Here is a 20977-nt window from a genome sequence, read left to right on the forward strand (position 1 = left end):
ATTTTATATTGGGCTCAAAGTGCTGTCAAAACATGGGTGACCTACAGTCAATACCTGAGCATGAACAAATGTGTAGACACAGATGGAGGAATGAAGCTGCTGTGGCTGCTCTGCTAACATGCTACTTTTGCTACACAGCTGTATAGACAGTATGTAAATCAAACAAAGAAAGTTGCAGGCTTAACCAAGACCAAAACAACGAGCTGAAAGATGCTAAAATGCTCTGAAGAAGGCTGCAGAGTTGGGTCACAATTCTCTTAGGGTTCATCACTATGAGTGATGTTTTTAACATTACTTGTGGCCATTTTGTCTCACTGTCAACATAAAATGATTGATTAGAGATGCTTTAGGTATGTATCCAAGATAGCTTTCATTAACCTAAAACCACATCATTTCATATCACCAGAGTCAAGTGATGCAGTCCATCAAGTTATTGTTTTTCAGAACCAACTCTTTAACATAGGCATTTTAGATTTGTCGGTGCATCCACTTATAACAGTCAGCTTAAGTTTGAAGCTTAGTCACATGACGATTCAAGAGCTATGGTGATCTATTTACTAGGATCTGGTTAAATGAAGACATGAGGATTTTAGATAACTTTAAAGCCCTCTTGACCAAAGCAAAAGAACGTACTAAATAGAAACTTAAATGTATGCTAACACAACAATTTATTAAGACAACGGAATAAATTCATAAGGAAATCAGTGTCTACTTGAATGTCCAAGGTTAGTCCAACTCAAAAAAGGCCTCCTTAAACAGCCCACATAGTCCATGTGACATGTCCAAAAAACAAAAATGGATTATATGTTCAAAATACAGATACAGAAATCAGGGACAAAAGAAAAGAAGAAGAAAAAGGGTTCAAAAGAATCAGAAACACCAGATGTAGAACTGGGAATTAGTAGTCTGGCCTAGAGTTGATCTCCAGTCCTCAGCTCAATTGTTATGGTCGTCGATGCGCAGAATTCCTTTAACCTTCACATGGATGAGGAATCACCATAAAAAGGGGCTAAATGTCTTTTTTTTAATCTGTTGAAGTCATCCAAGATCTTACAGAGCTCCTTTGTCTCTATCCAGAAGCATTTTTCCTTTTTCTTTTTTCTTCCCCAGCCCCAAACAATTCTCTCTCTTTTGTTCTCCAGGCCACACCCCAACACCTGTGAACATGGCTGCCACAGGTGACCTGACCAGTGTTTCCTACAGGAAACTATTCATGGCACCAAAGTAAAAGCATGGGTAGCAAGGATAGAGTTACTTGGAGGTTTAACATTGCAAGGGTTTTTTTTTTGGTATCAAACCATCCAATTTACATATCTATATATTACTCTTCCCCTCATACTTGTGGCCGTGTCTCACACAGACTAGGCTGTGATGCTTTTTGGTTGACCAACTTCTCTATCCCGCATGAGCCGCTTCAGTGTCTTAATTGGAGGCTAATTGAGAAGTTTAACAACATCCTCAGATCATAAAGTGGGAAGTGCTGCAGATGTTTAAGGGCTTTAAACATTTACATGCCGCTCAGCTGGAACGCAGTTAGAAAAGCAAGACTAGATAGGGATGTGTCAAACATTTGGGCAGTTTGGTGGGCTTGACTGATCTGGGCCACTGAGAGTTTCTGATGTATTTTTGGATTTTCAGTGCAGAGATGATTGTGACATGAATGCACAGTCACAGAGCATCAACAGATGTTCTTTTAGTGCTTGCTGTTCCCATCTACTTGCTACATAGAGGAATGCACTCTTATTTTGAAGAGAGACGCCTCTCTTATTGATATACAATGCTCAGGAAATTCTTCAAGGCAGAATAGTTCATGAAGAAACAGGCAATTGCTTTTCCATGGAGAAAAAATCTCAACATTTTTATTATTTTTTTTTTTTTTATTATTTTTTTTTTGTTTTGTTTTTTTTTTTCCTCTTAAAATTGCTCTGTTGCAGATAATAGTGACATTTGACAAAAGGAGACAGTGCTTTTGGTTTCCATTAGTGGACCATTTTAAAGATCCACCACAGTCCATTAAGTCTTCACTTAATTTTAAACGTCATCATAGAGGTCAAAGAAGTGATAAGCAAAAAACATAGGGGTATATTGTTTCGCATTAATTAAAAAGTAGCTTTCAGTACTTTTTGGAGCTGTTTAAAAGGTTGTATCAGAGCATCAGGGCCACAACACCTGAGGAAGTGCTTATCAAAAAGCAAAGTCCTGTTGTTTTACAGCCTCTGGCTTATTTGGCTATCACATATGCCACGATAACGCTTTACTCACCAGATTAATTGCAGAGATGTAGGGTCACCGTGAGGCCACCACACAGGGCATGCATGGCCATGTGCTTAAGGCATCGCAAACACGAGCATATTTAAGCCGTTTTAATCAATATATAATATATAATATATATATATATATATATATATATATATATATATATATATATATTATACATTATTCATGCCTTCCTAAAATACACATTTTTATCATCCCCTGCATTTCATGAACATCATGGAGATACAACTTAGGTAAGGTAAGTAGATGAAAGTTGAACCAAGTATAAGCTCTGCTGTTGAATGGAAATTTACAGGCAACAGACATTTAGCTTTGTTTTTACTTCAAAATCAGTGTTCTGAAAGCTTGGCTGGTTTCAAACCTGATTGATTTGACTGTTTGATTGTGTGGGTGTAGAGCTATGTTCACTATGTTCATAAGTCCACAACTCATATGAGCATTGCTGCCTTTGTGCTTAAGGTCTGAGAAAGCTGCTAATCATTATTTTTTTTTATTAAAAACTGCTTAAATGATTGTGTGTAATGTAAAATGGGTCACTCGTAGTGGTGAAATCACAGATAATTAAAACCCTGTTAAAATTCTGTAGTTCCCCACAGCTCTGCAGAGTGTTTTAGCATCTTTCAGTTAATTGTTTTGGTTTTACGGCCCACAAATGCTCTCATGAGTATTATTTCCTGATGCAACATGTAGGTGTGTGTACAGTAAAAAAGCTCAGATGAACTCATTACACAACCTACCCAGCAACAAACAGCAGATAGACACAATTAAATTAGCTGGTGAACATTGTAGAGAATTTAGCTGCTTAACAGCCAGTTGTTTCCCTCAAAAGTTAATGAAGAGAATAACACTAAAAGGTGAGAGAATATTGGATTTACTTTTGCCAATGGTACAGAAATGTGATTTAAGATGAATGCTAATGTCACTCTACTGAATCTATAAATAGCCAGCTGTTTGCCCAGAAGTTTGCCTTAAGTTTTTTAATCCAGGTGTAAGCCTCCTGGTAAGGTTAGAGAAAGTTTCCTCTATGATCAAAAGACACTGACTTTGACTGATGGTAGAACACAATTTGTAAACTTTTGCCTCTGGTGTTAAAGTCACAGGCTTTGTACACAGACCTCAATCTCCTCCCTAATGCATTTGTGGGGGTATAACAAGGTCCTGTTATGTCAGTCTTCACTACTGAGAGTAGACATTGATTATCCACAAGACCATATGAGGTCACTTGTCAGGAAAACAGGGTCCTTTTATACCTTTTAACGGCCAGTGCTCTGGTTTCCTGAGTGACGCCAAACTAGTAAAATTTGTTCATAGCAGATGGAAATAATGGGCAAACTATTAAAGTAATCCTGAATTCATGTCATAATGACATTCATGATGTAGCAGCAAATGCACACATAATTCTTAGTAGTTCCAGTTCATGTTTTGAAACCTGCTCTGTTGTTGTTCATTGTGACTGTGGTGGTTTACACATACATACACAGGCACCTTAGATCAAATATCTGTGAAATATTTCCATATATATTCAGTGCTATATATAAGGTGGCCATATACCAGAGAAATAAATGAACCGCTATTCCAGAGGAACTGTATGTTCAACGGTCTTTCATCATAAGCGATAAAGCTAACAGAAGAATTGTTTTTTGTTACTGCAGAAACAGACAGGTGATTAATTCTCTACTCCTACATTATATACATTCCTTAAGCAAGTAGTCCACACTTACGCATTTATGCCCACACTGTTTTTCTTTCCACCATGCTGATGTTAACCAGAGTTGCATTAGTGTTTCAATTTTGTGTAGGCTAATCCATCTATTTTAATGGTTTTATCATTCAGTGGTTATTATTGCATAGCAGTGAATGAACACCAACAAAGCTTGGGTGGCTGAGATCTTCAGTAATTTGAAAAAATTAACATTCCAGGAAGTTTGCCAGGAGATTTTCTTAATCAGCTTCTACTCTATTGCACCATCTGTTAGAGTCTACAATAATTAGCTCTACAATTACCTGAGAATGTATAAGGTTCTTTTCATTCCACGTAGCCTTGATTACTACACTGTATTTTTATTCTTTGATGTTACTGGAGCACATCTATGGAGAATGACCAGGGAGAATGCAGGAGGCTCCACTGAGATTTTATATCATTTAATTCAGAACTGACAGAATTTCATTTGGCCTCAAAACTCAAAAGTTTTAGATACAAAATCTGCAATTAAACTACCAACCTACAGTTGAGCACAAAGTTATTTCCCCCTTTAGTCTTCAGACACGAATGCCCATATGTAAAAGCTGACAAACTGTAAATGACCTTATGACAAATATGAACACTGATTTGCTTTCTGTTGGTCTGATGTGAGGCTCAGAGTTCAGTGGAAAAAGGTGTGTGTGTTGGGGGGGGATTTTAGGATTTTATGGACTCATGAAGGACAGCAGTACAAATGCCAGGCAAGCTCAGACATTTTTTATCGTTTTGGGTTAAGTCTATTTCCTTTATTCCAGTCATGGGCAATGTCTAGAGATGGAGGTTACGTTTTCGTCTTGATCCATCCCATGTATTTGTATTGAGCTGTAGTTGAGAAGCTCTTCAGTATGGCGCACTGGATGGTTCAAGGTGAAACATAACCTCCATTGCACGACATTGCCCATGACTGGAATAAAGGTTAAAGATTTCAAAAAACCTGAACCTATCCTACTCAAAATATTGCAGCTACAATACATGACAGATCAGTCTAACATTTACCTCAGTATTAAAATATTAATAACTGCAGAGTGATTGTAGATTTTAAGCTAGTAGCTAGTGAATGGTAACATACCATGTCACTAACTTTTTTGTCTGTTTCTTTTTTTGCAATGACCCTGACACATCCAGGCAGAAAAGTAATGCTAGAAAGTAAAACACCAGGAGAGCAACAAAAAAGAGAGCTTCAGACAAAGCAACAGCAGCAAATATGAAAAAGGCAGCACAAGGAGAGAAAGCATCATCAGAGAGTGGTAGAGAAACTGTTCCTGAGGCAGAAGAGGGAAGGAGCAGTGTGGTAAAGGAGCATTGTCAAATCAGTCTGTCAGCAGAGACAGAGAAAGGAACACACAGCAATAGGAAGACACTAATACAGCCGACAAAGGGAGAAACAAGCACTCCAGTGGTACCAAAACATAGATCAACAGGAAGACAAGAGGCAAGAATTAATGTAACAGAGAGTTAGTTTTGAGCCAATCTCGGAACCTATCTGTCTGACGACAATTTAGCCTCTGGGGGCAACAGCCAATATTTTGAGGCTTCCGGTGTAGCCAGTGAATATACAGATAACGGATATTTATTATTTGTTTACAGTCTAATTAGGAACTTACTTATCTATATAAACAGATATCTGCATATGAATGCAGATACATTTTTCAAAAAGCTAATAAAAAGCTAAATCGTTATCAGATGATAGCAGATGGGTTCTGAGACTGCACTTTGGCCAATGCATTCCTCCTCTTTTGCTCTTGACACAGACTGTTTACCCGCATGCAATGAAAGCCCGCTCAAACGTGATTGGTCAATACTACTTGGACTACAGATGGACTACAAATGGACAACAAATGGACTACAAACAGAAACCAGAAAGCTTCCAGTACCAAAGTCTTGTCCCATTGCCTACAGATTCTGCATTCAGATGCAGATATATGTTTATAGAGATTAATAATAAGAAAATTAGCAACCTTCTGAATTAAATGCATGCCTATTTAAATGCACAGTAGTACATTAATAAGATTGGGGATAAATCTCATTTTCTTTTATCTCCTTTTATTTTTCTCCAAGCTGGTGGCAAGGTAGAGGCAGTTGAAGGAGGGGCAGTGGGGCCATGGGTCTTACCAGACATACTGGAAGCCACAACAATGAAGCCAGCAGTCACACTCGTGGAACCAACCACCACAGCAGTGGAGTCAGGGGCCACACCAAAGCCAGTAGCTCCATCAGTGGAGCCAAGGGCAATACCTGCCAGTTCACAAATTGAGGAGCAGGTGGTTACTCAGAAAAGGATAAAAAACAGGAAAAAGATTTCAAATCCATAAACATGGAAAGCATGTGCCCGCAAGAAACTTCTTCAGGAGGGCAAGGAACATGTCAACTCTGCAAATAAAAAAGTTTAAAGCCAAACAAATAAGAACTTTGAAGAACTGTAGCATGTCATGTAAATGCAAGTGTGCAAAGACAGTAACCCCAGCTGAAAGGGAGAAATGCTTAACACAGTTCTACTAGTTTAGTCAAGACAGGAAATATGACTATATAGCTATGACTCCAGACTGCAAAGCAAGAGAAAAACAAACCTGTGAGGAACCACAAAGGAAGCGTACCTACTCATTTAAGTACTATCTCAACATAGGGGGTGAAAAAATGAGAGTCTGTAAGCAGTTTTATCTGGGCACACTTGGCATCAGCCAGAAACTAGTGTATAGCACCCACATGAGGATAAATCAGACAACTTGCATGCCAAAACCAGATGCAAGGGGGAAGCATGCAAAAAATATCAGTGTGAAGCAAAACTTGGTAAGCCAAAGTGACAAAGACGTACAAACATATGGCTGACAAGGCAGCAATGTATCAAGAACGCCAAAAAGACAGAGATAAAGATACTGTAACAGTCTGTTTTGACCCACATAATTTTATTTCATGTCCACGAGCTGAAAGTAGCTCATTTTTTCTACAAGCGAAAACTTAACTTGTATAATCTTATTGCTTACATTTCACAAACTAAGAAGGGCTATTGTGCTTTGTAGACAGAGGCGATGCCAGGGAGGGGAGCAAATGATATTGCAAGTGTAATGATGAATATACTAGAACAAGTTGAACATGATCATCCAGATGCCACTGATATAGTAACATGGAGTGACAGCTGTGTGCCTCAGAACAGAAACTCTATAATAGCTTTTGCTATGGCAGACTTCTTGACAAGGCATCCTCAAATAAAAAAAGATTACAATGAAGTACTCTACTCCAGGCCACTCTGCAGTACAAGAGGTAGATAACATGCAGAGCCATATTGAAAAGACGATGGCGGTCTCTGAATTCTGTTCACCATTGTCTTTCTTGCATGTTTTACTCAAGGGGAACAACCCGTATGAATTCATACAGATGAAGGATACAGATTTCCGTGACTTTCAGGCATGTTCCAAGCTAGTTTAAACAGGTACCATTTTCTGAAGGGTCTCAGCTTATGTTTGGTCAGTGTCCATATACTCTTCATTACACAAAATCACATGCACAGCCTCCAGTTAAGGTAGACCTAAGAGGACCAAGCAAACACATGAGAAACCTGGCACCTTTATCCATCTTTCCCCAACCAAGGGTACTCCCCAAACAGAGCATCATCATTTCAGAGGCCAATATGAGTAATATCAAGTCCATGTTTAAATTCATGCCACTAGCAGATAGACAGTATTATAGTGCTTTGTTGAAAAAATGAGCCAAGCCAAGGGCTCAGAGTCTGCCAACACAATGAGTTAGAGGCATTTTATGAAATCAAGTGAGATGAAATGTTCAATTTTACATTATTAGTAAAAACTTAATTGTTGCATTGTTTGAAATATTTTAATTTTATATAGTCAGTGAAAAAAAATTGCACTGTCTTGCAATGACTTGTGCAAATGTCTAAGTTTGTATGTTTGTATGTCTAAATTTATAAAACTTTGTGAAACATGGAAACATGTTGCTGAAGCATATAAGCAATATCTTAAAATATTATCTTATAACATTAAGCCTTAAAAGTCATTAAATAGTCTTCATCCATCTTTTTTTCTTTCCTTTCCCCCCAGAATAAGACATATTTTGGTGCATCAGAGTCAACATTATACTGACCTGCTACACTTAATTGCTGGGACAATTCCTATAGTAGATGAACCCAACACACATTTTATTTACCTGCCATACTGATCTGTTGAGAGAATATAAACAAAATCCTTATACTTTACCTGTCCCACTTTCTGTGGAATAATCCTGAGAATCCTGTTTAGATTTATTACAGTAGCCGCTTGCTGTCTAACCTAAAGGATAATGTGTTTAATAACCAACCATATACCTACCTCTGCACTGGACAAAATATTTAGCACTCACCTTTATACTTACCTTGCAATGCTTTTTTGAATAAGAAAAAGATGATTCATCCTAAAACAAGAAATAAATGTTATAAAAATGTCATAGAAAGCATTAAATTTAACTTTCTGATACATGTAGACACTCTGTTATAACACTAATTTGATGTTTTAAAACAAATTATGAGTAAACTGTTTGTGTTTCTTGAAAATCATTGCTTCTTTTCATGTTTTGCAAGATCGAACCTTATAATTCCAAGCAGAAAAGGTGTTTTCAGACCTAATGCCAAGTGAATTTTTCACATGGCGAGATTACATACACTGAAAAAAAGTCCTTTGAATTTACTTGATTTTAATGCATACATCAGTCCCACATGATTAGAATGTGGCCAACTGACATGATTTTCCTCTTTTTCTCAATTAATTATTGCTTGTCAAACCAATATATTTTATTCGCATTAGACTGTTTAAAAGGATCATGTTGATTCAACATATTATTTACTATTAGTTACTGTAATACCATATTGTGTAATGTTAAAGTAATTTCATCATGTCCAGGGTACCTGATTTTCAACTGTAACTTCAACTTGATTTCCTAATTCTAATATTATTCAAAGGTATTATGTGACTTTAAAGCAATTTCATTATGTCCCTGGTACTCGAGTTAAGTCTGTAAATCAAACTTGATTTGTTAAAGTTAACTCTATCCAAATGCATTGTAGACATTGGTCCCATGTTTAAAATCATAAATGTAACAAAACAGATTTGCATTGACAAAAAAAAGTCAGAGTCAGAGCTCTGTACTATAATTTTGCTATATTGAGCCTTAAAACTTTGCAGGAAAACTTTACCCAAAATGGAGTTGCTGTAAACTGATTTCAAAGAGGAATCAAAACACAAAAACTAGACACTGTAAACCCTGTATCAACAGCAGTGGACACAAATACACAAATACATAACAATGCAAACCACACATAACTGTTTTCACAGTGGATTCACAACAAAAATACTGTAAATTCTGCATAAAATGCAATGGATTGACAATACATACAACGTAACCTTGCATTAACCTTTTTCACAGTGTATCAATAGAAGCATATACATACTTCAAACATATCTTCAGAGTGGATTAGAACAGCAAAGACATTTATAAGCCCAGAACAAACTGTTGTCACAGTAGGTATAAAAGTGCAAATACAAATTATGTGAACTGTTAGTACAAACAGTGCATTCCCAAGAGCAAATACAAAACAAGAAGAACACTATTTCACTGAAGTAAACCAAACATGGCACAAAGTGAATAAGGCAAATTAAAGCTAGCGCTTTGTTAAAAAGTTTACTCCCAAGGTTAACCCTGCATACACCATTTTCACATTGCTGAAAACAGTATTTTCAAAGTAGATTTGCAAATGAAAAAAAACAAAACAAAACCCTGCGTAAACTGTTTCCCCTGAGGAATAAACACAAATATACATGTAAACCTTGTATAAGCCGTTGTCAAAGAGGATTCAAGGCAGCAAATACAAAATACTGCAGCAGTTTTTAAAGTTGACTCAGAGCAGCAAACAAGTTGCAAACCCTCTTTAAACTATTTTCATAATGGATTCATGAGAGGAAATACTGTCAACTTAGAACAGTGGATTCACAAGAGAAAATGAAAAAGCAGTCCAAATGGTATCCTGTAGCAATACCAAAGATGCCTTTCAGGACAATTTAAATGTCTTGTGGTTTACCGCTGACGGCACAGTCTCTGACCCTCTCACTGAAATAGCCTGCTTTTTTGAGTGAGTGCTTTGTTAGAAAGTTTACATCCATCCAATTCCATGAAAATCTTTTGGATTACCTCAAAGGTATAGCAGGGTAGCTGAGGTGCAGGGCGTACATCAGTCCGAACAGTATAGCAAACAGCTAATGCTACATTATCCAGATCTTGCATCACCTTAATGCCTTCAAGAACAATTCCAATGTCCTCTGGTTCACCACTTGAAGCATGATCTTTAAGAACATAAATCCCAGCAGTGGTGTTTTCAATGGCCTCGTTGATGACGTCTTCATCCATGCGCTGTACAAAACAGACAAAGGTAGGTAAAAAGGACCTCTTAACCAACCCTATCGAGAAAAGAATAAAAAAAATATATATGAAACTGAGCAGGCATAGTGATAGTATAGATCTAGACAAGGTAAGGTGAATATTAGAATGAAGGTAAATTTAGAGACAATGACAGGTAACTACAGTAGAACATTAATCAAACAAATTGGTTTTTCAGCTGACATTTAAATCACATGAACTCTCTTGTGGCCGCCATACTGCCAGTCAAACTTTGACCATCATATTGGTGACTGACTTTTGTTTTATATATCTTTTATTATCTTACAATTGTTTTAGGCATGGCAGAGACCTGTGTAGCTGTTTAACAGACAGTGAGTGTCAGTGTTTTGTTTGTTTCATCTTTGCCACAACTGTGCATCCGATACTCTGTTAAAGACTTGGAACTGTGCTTCTTTTTACTTGATTAGTCACATACTAATCACATACCAACCACAACCACAACTAGCCAGTCTAAAGTCATGTCTCAAATTTGTTAAGTTAGTTTAACCAGCAACCAAGAAACATTGTATTGATTTTATAATGGTATGAAGCTGAAAATTTTAATAGTTTATCAAAATTATAATCAATACATTTTCTATTAATCAATGAATCATTTCAGCCCAAGTGATCAAGTAGATCAAGTAGAGAAGGGTGGAAGATATTGGAAAAAGTAAGCACTGATTCATGTATATACCACATATTCCTGCATAAGGTTTTCTGGATCTTCAACCATGTAGACAGACTCCCTTAATGATACACACTAATCCAGCATCTACATCATCATACTGAAAGTAAATTTTCTTGATTAGCATCTTGATTCAGCCCTTGTGCTTTATTTTAAAGTCAACTCCTGATGTAAACTGTCATATGTGGACATATTTCTCTGAGAACATAACTCCAGGGTTCCTATGATGGTATTAGCCTTGCTGTGAGCTCCAAATCACATAGTCAGGAGATTGACAGGAACAAGATGGAAAGAAATAGGAGGTAGACAAATATATAAAGATAAATAAGTAAATAAAGGAAAGGTTAAAACTCAGACAAAAATATGCACAAATAGTGGAAAGAGAAAGATGAAAAATAAATGCACTCATGGCCTCCCTGATAGTCTGTACGATTTTTATGCCCTTCTTGCCGGTAAATTATGTGGTAATTAATTGTAATTCTACAATTTTCCATAACCCTTCCACAATTCTAAAAATCTTAATATTTTCCAAAAAACACTGTCAAAATTCTTAACGTTTCGAGGTTTTTCATGACTGTGGGATCCCTGTATCACTTACATCAGCCATTTGTGCAATGATTGTTTTGAGCCGTTCCCCTAGCTATCCACATCTGAACTTACTCAGTAATTTGGTCTCTGTCAGAGGCGACATGTGGCTGCAGAATCTGCCACGATTTTTGAAGTCAACAATGCTTCTTCTTGTTCTTCTTGTTTTACAGCAATTGGCATCCAGCTTACTGGTGCATTACCGCCATCTTCTGCTGCGAAGTACCCAACGACACTTCCTGATGATTTCAAATTTCAATTCAATCAGTTTCAATCAGTGCAAGAGAAACTAGTATATTCAACATTCTCCATAAACTACTGAAGTCAACTTGATTAAACCATGTTCACAAAAGGAATATAAATGAATGGTGTTGCATATACTAACTTCATTTTTGTAAATTCAAGGATATGCTATTTCCCATTTTTTCAGTGTACAAAGTCAATTCAAAGACATCAATAGATACAAATTGCGTCGGGCGAAGCAAATATGTGTCCGTGCAAGTTCAAAATGTTTAAACTCAAGCAAAAAATTTGCATGTATCATGGGGCTTTATGAATGTACTTCATGAATGTACAGAGAGGAGAGGGGAAAAGGACTGAGATTGGAGGGAAATAACAGAAAGAGCCTGAGTTCCTGATGAGTTCTGAGTTCAGTCAGAGGCTGAACTGAACACAAACACACACACAGACCCTACAGACACAGTCGGTGCCTGTTGTTGTTTGCTAGCTTATGGCTACTGTGCAGTAATGTATTCTGGCTGTTTGGGGTGAATAAACACAAATGATCCTACGGTCAAACAGAAATAAAGACTCATTTAGTTTTCTTTGAATGTACAAATACAAAGGATAGAAAATAAGTAAAACAACTTAAGCTGATGGTTAATATTGTTTTTTTTTTTTTTTCCACAAAAAAAACAACAAAGAAGTATTGAATGCAGAATAGATGACAATACAAGTAGCATGCTACTGTTACCAGTTATATTACCAGTACATTGCATAAACAGGGCATCAGTATGCTCATGTGCCTTCTCTGTGTCATCTATAAATCATTTATTTTAACCTGGGCATGGTTGTTGTAATTATTACATATTTTTTCTATGTTTAATTTATATCACTTATTTGCTTTCAGTCATGCTTTTGATCCTGCTGTGTGCTTAGTCTTTTGTGATCTTACGTCTTTCATTTTTTTTCTAAATATTTTCTTTTTGACCTTTTCCAAAAATATTTTTTAAAGCACTTTTTTAAAACTTTAAACTTGCTATATAAATAAAATTATTACTACCAAAGCAAACGTGCTATATCTATGCACTCATGCATATGCATATCGCCTCCAACCCAATATGTCTGTTGCTGCTTTTAATGAAGAAATACGTACAACACTCAGGTGATCCAATTTCTGCAAAGTGTGATGGGAGACAAAAAATTGCTTAGGAGTGTATCTGAACATAATTTAACATCAGAGGGTATTTTTGCAAGAAGGAAACAAGCATGTGCCACTAAATGAACACTAACTTAGCTTTCTCATTATATATTGTCATTTGCCTCAAAGCAAATGCACTCATGCAGCTATGGCTATCTTAGTCATTCACGTGATATTGCACTACCTTAGCTTGCTGCAAATTGAGTAGGATGAAGAGTGAGAAAAACTGAGCTCCACCCACCAGCTCCACCCCACAATAATCAATATAAGGTAACCTTCAAAAGAAGAGGTTGCAGTTTCCTGGAATTCCACATTGGACTTTCTGAAGTTGAGAATACATTACTGTAGTTGGTACAATGATTTAGGACCAAACTTTGTGTTAAAAGTGTCTTAATAACTTTATCTTTTTGGATCATATTTCATGAATCAACAATTTTGCTTTGTCATGGGGAGATTGAGATCTTATAATCATGTTTCCCAATCGGCCATCAGTAATAAATTGAACTCATAATAAGGTGAGTCATTTGGAAACGAATCATTTTTGAATGACAAGTTTGACAGATTAAGTATCTTCATAACTCACTTATATTACTTATCTGTTTATTTCTATTATTAACGGTGTATGAGATATTGCATGCAATTCACTCTGCTTAATAAAAATCATTTGAGAGCTTGCATCAGAATTAATTTTATGAACATTATTGACTTTATTACCACCAGTTCTGCATTTAACTGTCAAGATGTCTTCAATCAAGGCACTTTCACCCATACAGTCAGAAAAATAACTTGTGATAACTTTGATTTTCAATTTGTATTTTGATTAAAAAACGATAAACATTTATTGGAACATGACATATGATGGAAATGTCAATCAATCTGAGGGAATATCATGACTTTTACTAATTCAATTTAGACTTCAAGATTTGATATCTTGGCAGGAGTGATTTAATTTGATGAAACTCTGGTGACATTCTTTCAATATCCTCTCACTGTACTGTAGCCCATACTGTAATTTCTCAATCCTGAATCTGCCAGTGGACACAGTCCTATTTGAGAGTCTGCTGCTGTGGTGAGGCTGGGTCTTGGCAGATGCATGAGATGGTAGAGGGCTCTCATTGAGGTGATTAATCAAAGCTGACATTTGGATGGAAATGAGCTAAGTTGGAGGGCTCATCTCAGTAATAACAGTGTGCTGCAGAGCCATTGTCCAATATACAGAGTTTAACTTGCATAAAGTATTGCTGGGAGGCCATAACTGCTTTATATCAGGCATAATCTAACAGAATCATTAGACCAAATTGCTCATTGGCTGCATGAAAAGTGTACTCAACAATCCATTTAAATAGAGTCTAAATTGTGTTCAGAAATGTTCACTTGATTTATTATTAGAGGATATAATTTGTCTGTTACAAATCTTTTTTTTTACAGGTACTGAAACGGAAAACGAAGGAGATGTCTTTATCAGTTACAGTGCTGCCTCTACAAACTAATTGATGATTTAGTTTTTCCAAGGTTCAATTTATGAATATTAAATAAATCAAATTGATCAGCAAAAAATAAATAAATAGATAAGTAAGTAAATAAATAAAACAAACAGGGCGATCGAGGCTTTTTAATACTATAGCAATAATAAAAGTAAAGTACGTTGTTTGACAAAAAAATGTGTTGCTCAGACATACTTAGGTCACATGATAACAAGTGAACCATCTCCACGACAAATGAGCAAACTCCAGCTGCTGATGAAGGTCACAAGATGTGACTGAAAGTGAAAGTGGACCTTTTGCTCATTTTCTTTTTTTAACTACTATTTCCAAGAACAATAATAAGTCTTTAAGCCTCATATGGAGTAAGATAAATACAAAAAAAAAATCAGGTAATGCAATGTATTATTCTTCAACAACCTTCATTTGGAAACAGTGTGTACCTTTTTATTCTGCTGACCTATTGAAGTCACTACCGAAGATTTCTTATTCAGTTTTGGCTTTTACAAATGCACTGTGCTGACATAAATCATTGTCCCTGGGACCTTTTTAATGCTGCCTCCTGCCTCCGACAGTCAGTCTCTGGTGGCTATGCAGAGGGATTAGAATCTAAAGCATGGACAAATAGCAATCAAAATGCTTAAAATGAGTTTAAGTGCATATGTGCCGTGCTAGACAGGCAGTGCTTGCACTTTTGGGTAGATTGAATTTGTTCCATAGGGCTAGGCTGAAGGATATGATTCATTTCAAACCCACTTTCCACCTTACATAATCACCACTTGCTGTGCTTTTTAAGGAGGCTATTCTGTGGAGTAAGAGTAAGTGTCAGAGTCCCTATGACTGCGAAGCAAAGAGGTTATGGGTTTACTTTGCATATAAAGCAGGGCTCCACCCAAACCTCTGCTTCAATGGCAGAAGTGATAATAGAAAACTTTTTTTTTTAACAATGACACAGTGCTGGGATCCACAGTATACATGGTAAATATCATGCAGCCTTATCTCCAGGCAGAATGCTCAGGTTCACAAAAATACGGATTAATTTTGATGGCAGCAAGTTTGAATGTTTATTATTCCAGAGGTCTGGAACCAGGCTAAAATGATCCGACTTAACACCGAAAAAATGAGGTGCACAGGGTTTAGCTCTGATCGTGATCACACTGAGGTATTTCTTTTCACTGAGAGGGTATTGCTGTAACTATTACTATGCAACACGTAACTGCTGTCAGTTACCTGTATGCTGGCAAGCTCGACACGACAGCTATCAGCAGAAGCTATGTTCAGGAAATCAAAGACACAGACATACATGAAATTTTAGGAAATTTTACATGAAGGGTGGTGCAAAATGAGTTGTAGTTTAATATGTAGTTTTTTCAACAATTTCCTTAAAGTAGTTGCCATGTTCATTGCCACTGTTCATTCTTAGCTTTGAAAGTATTAATGTATTTGTATGTATTCAATGTATGTAACTTGGTAGTATATGGGGAATGCGCTCATTGAATAGTTGCAAAGAACTAAGAACTAACTATTGTCTGTCAGTTAAAGAATTTTTAAGAGCCTAATTTATTCAGAATGTTTGCAAATCAACAACCAGGAACCCAAATATGATGAGTGGGTACTTATCAATTAAACCAACTTAACATTTCTTTTTCAGTTTTTTCTTATAATTTATATCAAATTGCACCAATCTTTCTGTAAACTGTCCAAGAAATTAACTGTTAATTACCTGCAAATTACATCAAAGATTTACAGGAATTTGTTGTAAGATTAAAGGTCCTGTAAAATAAAGCTTTTATTAAAGTTACTTTTTTTGTTTCCTTGCAGCATGGAAAATACTTCAAACCCAATAGAATAAATTATAAAGAAAATGAGGAAGGTCCTCAACGGCTAAAAACACATCCACTGTGATTATACCTGAAACACTTGAAGTTTAGAGAGGGATTGTGGTCATGGTTCAAAAAAGTGAACATTAATTGTTTGGTCTGAGATGGGAAACCATTTCCCATCTCCCATGTGAAAGTCTAAAACTGCACACCCATCAACATCCTGACCTGCACTTGTTTTTTGCCTCACTACATTAAGGAACATCTATTTCCTGCATTGATACTGCACTTAAGAAAGATCTTTCACTGCAGAATCCCAGTGTGAATATACAATATGGGTAAGGAATGCAGTGTGTATCTTGGTGTGCTGAACATATATCTATACTGACTTTAGTAAAGAATACTGACTTCATTAAAGGATGGTACAGTTTAAGAGAATTCTCAGTAGAGCAATTATATGATTCCAACATAACAGCAAGCATTGAACTGGTAAGCTTCAGAGGAAGACGCTGAATCTGTTGTGATCTGTTTGTGTTTAAGGACTATGCAGAGTTTCATGTCAATTATACCATGTATTGTTGATTTAATCCTAGACTCATAATGGCCTTCATCTGACTGAAGCAGTCTGGGAGCAGCTTTGTGTTGCTGAATTAAAATGATTTTATGAGTTTTGAAGCAGCATGAAATTGGTTCTGTTTGCAAGCAATTCCTAGGACACATATTTCTTTAGAAGAGGAGCACAAAGTATTTCCTATCAGGAAACTCTGTATGTTCAGCCTCCGTGAAGCAATGGGGATATAAGACAACATGGAATTAACAGTTTTTTACTCAAGCACAAGCAGTGACATTAAGTCAAGACCTTTAATTTTGCAAGTATTTAAGGGATATGACCCAAAAGGGTATTTATGGTATTTTTCTCTCAATATGCAGTTTTAATTGCTCCATATTGGTTAAATAAAGTGGAATATAAGGAAACTACATTATTTTTAACCTTGTTAAATAAACCATGCACAGTCCTATTCACCCCCTCAGACATAACAACACATATTATTGCGTCTTTTGAGCATGCACACGCACACACACAGAGAACACACAGGAGAAAGCTCTATAACCCCCTTTAACAACATCACAACCATCAGATCCCCTCATAACTCCCATTTTCAATATACTATCACTTGTATCACCATAACTGTTTTTTTGTTTCTGTCTTGATTTCTGTATTTTCTATTATCCCCATGTCATAGAGACCTTTTATGTTTTATGTCTACCTTTTTTTTAGAACATTTGTCTTAAATTAAAGAAAAGAAAAAAGAAAAAAAAAACATCAATATGTCAATAAATAAACAAAAAAGGACTATCATTTAATATCCTCTAGAACTCATGGTGGTAGTTTATCTATTGTAATGTCCACAACCTGCATTGTCTATTAAAATACAGTAAAAATGATATTTGTTCACTGAATTTGGTTACCACATATTGCCATTTTAAAACGCATAAGTATAACTAGATGAAATTGAGGCATCTCACCATTTTCCCAGTTGCACAATATTCAGTATTACATTATCAAAGATTCCAAGTCACAGGTTTAATACTTGGAATAATTATTATACACTATTAGCTGTATGAACTTCCACTGACTAGAATAGAATGTGTGGTGTTGATTGTTCCACAATGCAACACAAAATGAAAATTACATTCAGTGTCGCTTGAATTTTACATTTCAAGTGCATATTCAACTACATTTGACATTTATTCAAGTACTGTGCTTTACTTGAGTAATTTAGTTTGATGCCACTTTATACCTAACCCTCACTACAATCCTGAGGGAAACATTTTACTCCACTACATTTGAAATCTTCAGAATAGTTACTTTACAAATTAGATTTTGCGTACAAAACATATGGTCTTTTAAAATATGATGTATTGTTATAGATTAAACCAATTATATATAAAATACTTAAGATTAGCCCCATCATGACCAATTGCAACATCTACATGACTGTATTTGTAATAGCAATATAATTGTTTTATAAAGATATAAAACATAATTGTGAAAAATACTCTGAATTTTTATTACATTTAGTGCTTTTACTTTTTACATTTTACATTCATTTTGCTAGTAATATTTACAGACTCTTGTGTGACATTTTCAATGCAGGGTGTAAAATGGCTACTTTTATTCATGTAATAGATCTCATCGCTTTCTGCACCTCTGCAAGCAAAGCAGCAATTGGTTTATGCTTTATAGTTCTTAAAATATGTTTATTTAAAAAAATAGGTAGACTATGGCCATGAAAAATAACAAGAGATAATAGTAAGAATAACAAGTAATAATAAGAGAATACGTTGAAATTGAAATACCTTGCATATAAAAATGTTTCCCACTTTTAGTGGAAACTTCTTACCCTCAACTAAAGCTGATTTATACTTGCCTAAACTTCAACTGTAGCTAACCTCAACATTTGCAAACAGGTAAAAATGGGAAGACCAGTTTATTGTTTGTGACATATTCCATTTCATGCAGAAGGAAAGTAATTGTTCAGTTCACTGTATGTGTCCAGAAAAACAAATAATAAGCATTTTAGAGTTTATGCTCAGTTACCCAAGTTTTAACTGTCACTTATGTGTTGCCAGATTGTTCTCCCAGAGAATTTGGTGGTGAAGAAAAGTCCTCACAGCTCAGGTTTTATAATTTATAAATACACTGAATATGTTCTAGTGGGATTTGTTGTTTGTAATAAACAGACCTATTTTTGCGTTCGAGTTTGACTAATTTTGTCAGGGTAGATTTTATTTGCCAGTCACTGGACTACAGCCCTGTGCTGAGGCAAACATGTGGCAGGATCCTGATTGATGGAATACAGCATATGCACACCCATATTACTGTTGTGACAGTTTGAGTAATTGCTTGCTTCTGTATCTTCTTTTGTGCATAATTAGAGTATTTCTTTGTCAACATGGTTCACTTTGCTCTCGCTTGAGTGTTTGTATGTGTGCATGGGGTTGATGTGTGCAGACATGTATGTTATTGAGAAGGTGTAGGTGTGTGTATTTGTGTACATATGCAGATTGTATGTGAGGGTGGGTGGGTGTTCTGTCAATGCAGAATAAATTAAACCAACATATTGTTCTGAGCTGTAACATCATTATTTAATGGAGCTTTCTGCTGGCTGTTCTATGGTGTTTCACTAATGATGTAATTCCAAAAATAATGTGATATTGAAGCAGGGAAGACATCTGCTTTCAGCATGTGTATGCCATTGTCTTATCTTTAATTTATGCAATACATATGAACACACAATATGTGCCTGTATTTGAATTCAAATTTCAGTTCCCTCAAAAAAGAGATTACTAAAAAAAGAGAATACAATTATTTATTGGGATGTTAATAGTGTGCAGACCTCACTCCTTTGTACCCTGCAATAATTTTTTTTTTTGTCTTACACCTGAATAATTTGCCTGGATGTGGGTACACTTGGTCCTCCTTTGTGTATTTGAATTCAAACATAGGAATAATGCAATTTCTGTCAAGTTCTTTTTATTTCGGGAACACCATTAAAACCTGAAAGAACTGTATTCCCACAAATCCCTTGAGTACTGACTGTCCATTACACAAACATGAAAATATGACCTGAGGCAAGCTGAAATATGGAAATACTTCAATTTTCACTCTCACTGAAATTGTGTGTATCTGTGAATGAGTATGTTTGTTTTTGCTTGGGAGTAGTTTGGCCACTGAAGGTGGGTGCTAACAGCAGCAGCTATAATGAAACTTCACCTGTTTTGATTTCCTATTTAAGTACCAATAGTGGCAGTGGCAGTGGGGGCTCCCTCTGCCTGATCGCCTCATTAAAGAGCCATAAAGCAGTTTGACACTCACAGGATGCCAATCCATCACAGCTAGGCCACTTCTGATGGGGGGAAACCTCTAGGGGAAGCAAGCTGCAATGTCTGGGAGGAAGAAAAAAAAAAAAAGTCCATGTCAAACTGAGCTGTCGTCTGGTGAGCCAAGATGCCAACACCCCTGAGGCGGCAGAGCTGGATCCAGATCCAGTAGCCGACTAACACGTCCCACAAACTCATGAGCGAGGCAATTAGCAGGAGCCCATGTGGATAGCACATTCCTCTCCCAATGATTATTTCTCTCACCCGCCACCCCTCCCCCCCCCTTTTTTTTCGTTCCGTCTTTGCTTCTCTTAAAATTCCTCTGCTTGCTTGCCAGTCCAGCACTTACAATTCAGCCATCAACACATTTCAGTGCAGCAGTGGTTGCCTGCCCAAGCACAGTTGTGCAGGCTGTTATTGTTAAACAGCTATGTTCCTCATTACTCTAATTACCTCCGCAAGAAAATAAAAAGAAATAAAATGTCATTTGGGGGGCCAATTAACAAAATTGAAAGTTAATCTATACTCGGGGAAACTCAGTTTGTAATTAAGCTGTCAATGTCTCATCATTGTGTACAATAAAGAGTTAGGTTTATATACAGATAGATAGATATATCAGTAGCATCTTCATTGCAAATTTTGATTTGTAATCTTTTTATCTTAGTA

General features: G+C 36.2%; 1 long non-coding RNA gene across 2 annotated transcripts; it reads right to left on the reverse strand.

The window, feature by feature from the left end:
* Positions 1-9136: 9136 nt before the first annotated feature.
* On the reverse strand, positions 9137-20572 carry LOC137188414 (uncharacterized). Of its 2 annotated transcripts, none has more exons than XR_010929394.1 (2): positions 20307-20572; positions 9137-10408 (listed from the first exon to the last, which is right to left on the reverse strand). It is a non-coding gene; the product is annotated as an uncharacterized lncRNA (long non-coding RNA). The 2 variants fall into 2 exon arrangements; XR_010929395.1 differs by lacking the exon at positions 20307-20572 and adding an exon at positions 11781-11938.
* Positions 20573-20977: the final 405 nt, after the last annotated feature.

The sequence above is a fragment of the Thunnus thynnus genome, chromosome 8 (assembly GCF_963924715.1).
Source record: "Thunnus thynnus chromosome 8, fThuThy2.1, whole genome shotgun sequence".
Classification (NCBI taxonomy): domain Eukaryota; kingdom Metazoa; phylum Chordata; class Actinopteri; order Scombriformes; family Scombridae; genus Thunnus; species Thunnus thynnus.